This window comes from Penaeus chinensis, chromosome 13 (genome assembly GCF_019202785.1).
Source record: "Penaeus chinensis breed Huanghai No. 1 chromosome 13, ASM1920278v2, whole genome shotgun sequence".
Lineage (NCBI taxonomy): Eukaryota > Metazoa > Arthropoda > Malacostraca > Decapoda > Penaeidae > Penaeus > Penaeus chinensis.
Window position 1 is genome coordinate 13,155,092 of NC_061831.1, and position 10,000 is coordinate 13,165,091.

The window sequence follows — 10,000 nt, forward strand, 5'->3', positions numbered from 1 at the left end:
GACAAAACTACTCTGAAGCAACAAACCATTTTTTTTTGTCTTACTTGTTCCTAGTGTTTTCGTTTTCTTTTCGTTTTCTTTTCTCTGCAAAACAAATTTCCTGAACTGTCTCCACCAACCAATAAAGACTTGTTTGGAAACTTGAAGTATATTGACCCTCGCCATCCCTGATAGCTTTTCCCTTGTTGAATAGCCCATTTCCTTCTCTGTTTTTATTCCTTATCAAGAGGGAGGGAGAGAGGGAGGCCGATAGGGAGATAGATTGATGGATGGAATGAGAAGGAGGAGGAGGGAGAGAGAGAGAGAGAGAGAGAGAGAGAGAGAGAGAGAGAGAGAGAGAGAGAGAGAGAGAGAGAGAGAGAGAGAGAGAGAGAGAGAGAGAAATAAGTACAAAGAGAAAGAAAGAAAGAAAGAAAGGAAAGAGCGAAGGAGAGAGATAAAAGAAATACAAGAAAAGACAGAAATGCCCTGCAGACCAAGGGCAATTTAGGCCACAGGAGAAAGAGAGAAACCCTAGTCACCCTCTCGCCCACCCAACCCTCGCCCACCCAACCCTCGCCTACCCTTTCCTTCTGGCAACCCCGAGGCGCGTCAGCTGATGGAGAGCTTCTGGGCAGAGGAAGATTAGGGGCCACGAGGCACTGGCACTAATCAGCGTTTTTGCTGCGCTGGCACTCTCTAATTCTTACTCAAGGGCGTTCATGAATACGTACATACATACATATATACATATAGAGATACATACATACATCACACAGACACACACACACACACACACACACACACACACACACACACACACACACACACACACACACACACATACACACACACTCACACACACACACACACACACGCTTATCAATCTATCTTTATTCATACGTATGTTGCAAATGCATATTCCCTTTTCCATACAAACCTGTGCCGAACCTCAATATCCGGCATGAAAATTTGCGTAATATTACATACAGAATCAACCAGACTCGCTTGGGACTTGATTCGCGGACATAAATGAAAACAAAATGTACACAACAAACGTAAAATAAGAGATATAAAAAACAAAAAAACAAATGAACATTATAAAAACGAGATTGCAATGCCGCTGGGCTATGAAATTTAGAGGAAATATTGTGTCTTTTAAATTAATTGGTAGGTTTGGGCCGGAATTTTCCAAGATTAGCTTATTTGCTTTCCTAAATAGGCTTTTCCTGTCTGAGCATTTTACCCCTAACTTTTTTGCCTTGCTTTTTCTTTACGTTTGTCTGTACGTGATTTTAATTAAATAATTAAGAGGAAACGTTGTGTACATCCTTTTAATTAAGTAATTAGGAGAAAACATTGTTTAAAGAATACACTTCGAAATTGTTTACTGAAGTGAATAAACGCCATGAGTAGAATACCCCTTGAGTTTTGAGCGCGAAAAGCTAAAATCAAATCTAGCGACTTTCCGCTAGAATCGCTGAACTGTCAACACTTCAAGCCACTGCGAGAGCACACGCAGTGACAGGCGCTGCAGCAATCAAAACGTTCCATTAACTGTCGAGACGCTGTAATTGACCATTAAGCTTTCTGAACAATTTGGAAGATGGCGTTCACAACTGCACTTCGGCGGGAATTATTGCTTTCGACGCCACGGTTGTCCTGAGCTACAGAATAATAATTCTTGCTATCTAGACCAAGAGACATATTGTACTTATTGTGGTTCGGTGTCTTAGTGGTTTCGCTGCAGATGCGAATTCGTGTATACTTGTAGGTATTCCTAATGGGTATATAGTCTCTGTTTCTCTGCCTGCCTGTGTCTGTCTGTTTGACTGTCTCTGTTTGTTTGTTTGTTTGTTTGCCTGTCTGTCTGTGTGTCTGTCTGTTTGACTGTCTCTGTCTGTTTGTATGTCTGTCTGTCTGTCTGTCTGTCTGTCGGATTGTCTCTGTCTCTGTCACTGTCTCTCTCTCTCGCTCGCTCGCTCGTTCCCCCCCTTTCTCTCTCTGTTACTGCACTCCATATTCGTTTCCATCCCTCTTTTCCTCCTCCCCCCTCTCTTCCACTTGAAAAATGAAATCCCCCGGACATCCCCCTGGCATTCTCTCTCTCTCTCTCTCTCTCTTTCTCTCTCTCTCTCTCTCTCTCACTCACTCTCTCTCTCTCTCTCTCTCTCTCTCTCTCTCTCTCTCTCTCTCTCTCTCTCTCTCTCTCTCTCTCTCTCTCTCTCTCTCTCTCTCTCTCTCTCTCTCTCTCCCTCCCTCCCTCCCTCCCTCCCTCCCTCCCTCCTCCCCTCCATCTATCTACCTATCTACCTACCTCCCTCTCTCCCTCCTGGTAAACAAGGGAAATAAAATTAAGAATAGAGAAAGAAAGGACTATTCATCAAGAGAAGAGCGACTGCGAAGCTAAAATAATCTCAACGTAGCGTTCAGTGATGGCCGTTGCGTGCGGGACCTGAAAAAATGGCGCTGTAGTTATCGTCGGCAAATTCACTCGCGGGAAACATTTGTCCGGTGCAGTAATGGCCTTTCTGTCTTTTTCCTTCCGCCATGTCTAATTCGGTTTTGAATTAATTATCGGCCGCGACAAATCATGTGGATAATTGAATAACATTCTAATTGTGGTCGAATTTCGGGAAGAAGTGAATGCCATGGAGTCAGCCTTGCGGAATAATGATGTGGTACGGGCAAGCTCTCTCGGGATTCCTTCTCGTCTCTCTCTCTCTCCTGTCTCTTACTCTCTCTATACATATATACATATATGTATCCATACTTATTTATATGTATATATATATTTATATGTATATATATATAAACATACATATATATGTGTGTGTTTGTGTGTGTGTGTGCTTGTGTGTGAGTGTGTATGTGTGTGTGTGTGTGTGTGTGTGTGTATGTATGTGTATGTGTATATAATATATATACACACATACACACATATATATACAGACATATGCATATATATATATCCCCTCTCTCTCTCTCTCTCCCTCCTTCCCCCTTACCCCCTTTCTCTCCCTCCCCTCCCCTTTATCTCCGCCCCTTCCCTTCCTTCCTCTCTCCTTCTCCAACCATCTATTCCGCATTTTACTCCCTTTTCTTTCTCTTTACCCAACAGGAACCTTAAGAAGCGTGAAACCTTCCTGCCAAGCCACAAGGAGCAGCACCTAATCAGCTGTAAACCCTCTTCTTTTTATTGGCATGTGTGGCCCTCTCTTGCACGTTCATTTTCGAAGTGGCTCTCGGACGATAAAGTGTAATGACTCAAAACGTTTCAGAAACGTTTGTGGGGAAGCGTTGGTTTGGTATCTTTTTTCTCCCCTTTTCTCCTCCCTTTCCTTTCTCTTTTCTTCTTCCTCCTTCTTCTTCTCCTCCTGTTCTTCTTTGTTTTTTTCTTCTTCATTTTTTACCTCTTCCATTTCTTCTACTTTATCTTTATCTTCGTCATCTTCTTCCTCTTCATCCCTCTCTTCTCTTACTCCTTTTTTTCCTATTTTTTTTCGTCATCTTCTTTTCCTTTTTCTTCTCCTCCTCCTCCTCTTCCCCCTTTTTCTCCGTTCTCATAATTTTCTTCTTCCTTCTACTCCAAATCATGTTCTTTTTCTTGTCCCTTCTCTTTTTCATCTTCTGTCTTCTTCACTATCAACATCATTATCTTCCTCTTGTTGCTTTTTTCCATTTCATCTTATCATACACGTTACTGTATACAGCCATGACGTATACGTGTGTTTGTACATGTGTGTATCAAAGAGCTTAATGTTTACGTGTAAAAAGACATACCCCCTTACACAGACATTATATAAAGTCTCCCCAGTAACTTACGACATCACAATTCAGTTTCTTGGCGAGGATTCCGTACTTAGAATCTCATGTATACGAGAAGTGGATACACACTCAAACGAGAAAAGATTCTATTCAGCATGTTTGGATGAACAATATGCCAGAGGGGTGTGTGTGGGCACGGGAGACGGGGTGGGGGTATGTGTGTGTGTGTGTGTGTGTGTGTTTGTGTGTGTGTTTGTGTGTTTGTGTGTGTTTGTGTGTGTGTGTTTGTGTTTGTGTGTGTGTGTTTGTGTTTGTGTGTGTGTGTGTGTGTTTGTGTGTGTGTGTTTGTGTGTGTGTGTGTGTGTGTGTTTGTGTGTGTGTTTGTGTGTGTTTGTGTGTGTTTGTGTGTGTGTTTGTGTTTGTGTGTGTGTGTTTGTGTGTGTGTTTGTGTGTGTGTTTGTGTGTGTGTTTGTGTGTGTGTGTGTTTGTGTGTGTGTTTGTGCTTGTGTGTGTGTGTGTGTGTGTGTGTGTGTATGTGTGTGTGTGTGTTTGTAGTGTGTATTCTGTCTGTGTGTTTACGTGTATTTATTTGTGTTTTGCTGTGTTGTGAGAGAGAGAGAACGAAAGAGAGAGACAGAGAGAGAGAGAGAGAGAGAGAGAGAGAGAGAGAGACACACAGAGAGAGAGAGAGAGAGAGAGAGAGAGAGAGAGAGAAAGAAAGAAAGAGAGAGAGAGAGAGAGAGAGAGAGAGAGAGAGAGAGAGAGAGAGAAAGGGATAAACCAAAAAACAGACAAACGGATAAAGACAAATCAAATGAAAAACTTGCATCAAACAGACGGACAAAAAAAAAAAAAAAAAAAAAAAAAAAAAAAGAAACGAAAATTTTCCCCAACGAAGATCCACACAACCTCATATATCAACCATGACGAAGCTCAATGCAACAAGACGGCAGCCAAGTTTCTCTTTACATACAATTGTCACAGTGATCCCCGTGCAATGGCATGGAACTGCGATATTTCCAGCGACTAGAAATGAATGTTGATTTTCCCCTGCAGTGAAAGACGACTGAATCACGGGGCATGTAGGATTATGTACTTGATTGTTTACCCGAGTTGAAAGTACTATGTATGATGTCTTGCTTTTGTGAAGACTATGTTGCTATTTCATCACATGACCAGATCATTTGGTTCTGTTTTTTATATCCATTTGATATCTATATTTCTATCAGTTTATGCATGTAGTTATTTTATTATGTCTATCTCTCCATCTACTTGTCTATCATCTATCTAGCTTTCTGCATGTCTGTCGATTATATATTTATCGATCTATTTATCTATATCTATCTATCCTTCTGTCTACCTATGTATCTCTCTGTCCTTGTATGTCTGTCTTTCCATCTATCTGTGTGATTATGTTAACTCTATAGCCTTCTCATTGTCTTTTCCCTATGTTATAATATATATTAAAGAGAAAAGATGATTATAGTGAGTATGTGCAGTATGTGAGTATGTGTAGTGTGTAAGGGCGTAACTTTTAATATTAATCTAAATGATATGCAAATACCCACTTGCATTTTCTCCAAGTATATGGACATAAGAGTAAAGTGATATCTGGGAGTGATTTATATTTCCGTTCGAATCGTCTATCAAAACTTTTCGATATCGTAGGCAAGGGATGTCTGCCTTCCTGCGTTTCCTGCAGTCTGCTCCTGATCAACCTATTGTGGGAAGCTGGAAGTTATAATGAATTACTTCAAAAAATATTTCGATATCATGCGACTATTTCCGCATGTCAATCATTTCTGCGCATGTTTCTGGGGATGTGTGTGTTGAAATGATTTCTTTCTTTTTCGTTTATGAAAGAAAGAAAAAAAAAAACTTGTCTGCCTGTGCAGCTGTTTTATTCGTACACAAATCCTTTATTATCATACTTTCTCAGCTATTTTAATGTATATTTTCCTTGCACGTTTTTCTGTATCTAAAGATTTCCCCTTCTTGTTTCTGAAGATAAAGGGAATGATCACTTGAAGAACGACTGAGACATTCTCTAGAAAAAAAAACAACAACACACTAACGCTCGTTTTCCTTTTTTCTCATTGGTTATTTGGTCATTTCATGAAATTTACAAGAAAAAAATATTATATACTGTTTACTAACCTTTTTCGCAGTGAATTTCATTCGAAGGCATATACTCCTTCGCCAAAATCTTCCGCAGCTGAATCATGCACTTAGTCAGCAAAAGAGTTTTCTTTGGTCTACAAGTCACTTAAGTAACGTTCAAGAGGTCGACTATTCAGCCCCTCTTCACAGTATCTTAGGCCAAAGTGCCAGTGATGAAATTCACATTAGGAGTACTGCGTCGATTTTCCCTTTTTTCAGAACCAATCTTCCTTTTTCTTACCTTCGAAATTTTCGCAATTTTCTGCCCCCTCAGAGAAAGTTGCTGGAGACACTGAACACTTTTCTTCAATTTCCTCTCCTTTTGGAAAAGTTTCCCCATGGAATACTCTTTCACTTTTGCAGTCTTACGGGGATCACCTCTTTTTACCATTGTATCAGAAAGAAAGAAAGAAAGAGAGAAAGAAAGAAAGAAAGAGAGAAAGAAACAAACACTTGTTTTCGAACGATTACTAAAATCACATCGTAGGCACTGATGACTATTAACCGTGAAACTAAAATGATAACAGCTTTATTTAGGATGACTTTGTATCAAACAATGAATAAACCTCTATTTCTGTTTGTTTCATCATGATTTAAAAACATTAGTTATCACGGATAGATCAGTCATGAAAAGTTATGTAGGAAGTTACAAGCCACTAGAAACATTATTGTTTAGCTTGGTCTCATTTTGTATCATTCTAAATGTGTTGAACTATTTGTGAAATGATGAGTTTCGAGACTATGGAATAGTTGAAACAGATAATTTGGTAATAATGGTAGTTGTAATTGTAATAATGATAACGATGATAATAATGATAATAATGATATTATTAACGATAATAATAACGATAATAATAACGATAATAACAATAATAATAACAATAATAATTATAGTTCTGATAATACTACTACTAGTAATTCTAATAATGATAACAATAATAACAATGACATTAATAACAATGACAATAGGGATAATAACAATAAGGATGATAACAAAAAAATATATATTCTAGTTAACAAAAAGACGCTCTTTTATTAAGAAAAAAAAAAAAACCCCTGATGGCGAAAAGTATGAAAAGGAGAAAAATCCGCATCTTTTCCTCGAGAAAGAGGCCAGAATGGGAGGAGATGAAGACCGAGGAGTTTTGATGAGACACAATTTGCTGCAGTTTTAAGAATTCAGAAAGTGTGAAAACAGACTAATGTTACTGAGAGATGATTCAGGCACGTGCACTTAGGCAGACACGTAGGCATAAACACAGACACATAGGCACAAGCATAGACATGTAGGCGCATAAACACGTGCGCTCATGGAGACACACATTCACACAAACACGTACACTCATACAGATACGTACATTCATACATGCGCGTACACCCACACAGAAACGTACATTCATACAGATACGTACATTCACAGAGACGTGTACACTCAAACAGACACATACACACACACACACTTGTACACTCACACAGACATGTACACTCACACAGACCTTAGCACATTCAAACACGTATGCACAGACGAACACAAAAACATATAAGCAAACACAAACGTGCAAACACACACATGCACAACCACAAAGAATTATGGGGGAGGGGGGGGGGGGGTTACGCTTTTTAGAACATCACAAAAATGAGGGTCAAATTGGAAATGACAAATTATTTATTGTCTTCATATCGCGCTGCCGAAACCAATAATTGATGTGCAGTGGATGATTAAAAAAAAAAAAAAATCCAATGCAAAGACTCTAGACACTTTTTTCTTTTTTTTCATAAATTTTAATCTTAAGTCAATACAAGGAGTCCTATAATGGGTACCTCCATTTTTTTAGACCCAGAAAATCCTGTGGCAAAGGTATTATTTTTTTTATCTTTGCTCTGTACACTCAGGAGGACGAGCATATATTGGGAAAAAAAGCTACTTTTTGTAAGCTTGTGAAAAGGATGACAAAAAGGGATGACCTTAGATCATAGAAAACACAACAATAAAACGAAAACAGAAAACCTAAAGCATACTATACGTTTTGTACAACGTTTTAGGTCTTCGCAACTTAAATACCATAGCGTCACACAGTGTAGGGTAGCCTCGTACCTGTGTTTACTGGCGTACAGCGTATATAATGAAGGGTTGTGTGCTGTACGTGACTTCGAGGCCCATAGAGTTTAGTGACAGGTAGTTCGGTTGGTCTAATCAGGGGGTAGATTCTGTAGTAAGTAGAAAGAAATATTGGTAATAGATATAATAGAACAATAAGCAGAGAAAGATAAAAGCTAATAATGTGAGGAAAAGTGAAAGATGAAGAGATAAGATAACGGCAGAAGTAATAATACCGGGATGTTTTCTTGATTTTATAATTTTCTTCATGCTGTCTTTCTCGATTTTTTGTTAACGTTCTCTCTGTTTTCCCCTCATCTCTCTCTTTCTCTCTCTGTCTCTCTGTCTCTCGGTCTGTCTGTCTCTCTCTCTCTCTCTCTCTCTCTCTCTCTCTCTCTCTCTCTCTCTCTCTCTCTCTCTCTCTCAATTCCATATTACAGTAAATTAACTACATGAGAGGTTTAACTACAAAAGAAAAAATAAATCTATTTCGAGTTCAGTTACGTTGATATGTAAATTTCCTTTTTTTCTACATATGAAACCTAATCTTCCGCCTGTCGACAAAATTCATAGAAATCTTATACATGAGTCGGCATTCAGGTAAAGAAAGGAAATTTCTAGAATGATTTGGCTTCGGGAAATAGCCAATTAGAGTGCCTGCGAAATGGCATGTCTGCTTGTTAAAAATCAGCGCAGTATGTGTGGTTGATGGTAAACATGTATAAATGTGTGTTCCTCGTCTTGACTATCGGTCTCGGCCCCCCCCTTCGCCCCCACATTTCTCTCTGTCTCTTTCAGTCTCTCTTTCCCTCCTCTTCTCACTCTCTCTAATTGCCTCTCTCTCTCTCTCTCTCTCTCTCTTTCTCTCTTTCTCTTTCCCTCCCCCCTCTCTTTCCCTCCCTCCCTCCCTCCCTCCCTCCCTCCCTCCCTCCCTCCCTCCCTCCCTCCCTCCCTCCCTCCTTCCCTCCCTCCCTCCCTACCTCCCTCCCCTCCTCTCTCTCTCTCTCTCTCTCTCTCTCTCTCTCTCTCTCTCTCTCTCTCTCTCTCTCTCTCTCCTTCCTCCCACACTCAACTCTCTCTCTCCCATTGTCTTCCCCCCCCCCTCTCTTTATCTGTCTCCCTTCCATCATCCCCTCCTCCCTCTTTTCTTCCCTCCCGCCCTCCGCACTCCCTCCCTCTCCCCCACCTCTCCTCCTTCTTCCATTCCCTCCCTTCCTCTCTCTCTCCCCCTCCCTTCTTCCCTCTCCTCTCCTTCTCCCTTTCCCTCCCTCCCACTCCAACTCTCTCCCTCCCTCTCCCTCCATCCCTCCCTTCCTTCCCCACCCTCCCACTCTGTCCACCTCTCTCCCTCCCTCCCTACCTCCTTTCCTCTCCCCTTCCCCCTCCCTACCATCCCTCCCTCCCTCCCTCCCCCTCCCTTCCTCTCCCTTCCCCCTCCCTTCCCTCCCTCCCTCCCTCCCTCCCCTCCTCTCCCCCGTCATCTCTCCCCCCCTCCCCCTCTCTTTCTCTCTCCCTATCCATCCTCCCACAGAGAATGCTTCCTACAAGCCCGAATGAAAGCGCCTTAACAACAAGTTCCTTTCATCAATACCTTTTAGAAATAACCTAAAAAAAAAAAAAGAAAAAAAAAATAATAAAAAAAATAAACATACTGCGAAAAAAAAAAAAAAACCCATCAAAGGAATCAACCTTTCTTGTAGCAGAATTAAATACCACTTCGACCCTAAGTTCGTCTTTCCAATTGCTCAACTCCTAAGAAAAGGAGGATAAGGATATGGAGGGAGATAAGGAAAAGGAAGAGGAGGAGGAGGATGAGGATATGGAGGAAGATAAGGAAAAGGAAGAGGATGAGGAGGATGAGAATATGGAAGAGGATGAGGATGATGATAAGGATGAGGAGGATGAGGATAAGGAGGATATGGAGAAAGATAAGGAAGAGGGTGAAGATGAGGAGGGTGAGGATATAGAGACGGAGGATAAGGAAGAGGATGAGGA

General features: G+C 40.7%; 1 protein-coding gene across 2 annotated transcripts in view; it reads left to right on the top strand.

The window, feature by feature from the left end:
- The window catches only part of LOC125031758, a 111,588-nt gene that overhangs the window by 58,567 nt on the left and 43,021 nt on the right, over positions 1 to 10,000 (top strand). The window contains exon 2 of one of the 2 annotated variants that reach the window (XM_047622695.1): positions 3,101 to 3,159. The exons of the other annotated variant lie outside the window; for it this stretch is intronic. The gene's annotated coding sequence lies outside the window, so the exon portion shown is untranslated. The remainder of the gene's footprint in view (positions 1 to 3,100; positions 3,160 to 10,000) is intronic. 2 annotated transcript variants of the gene reach the window in all.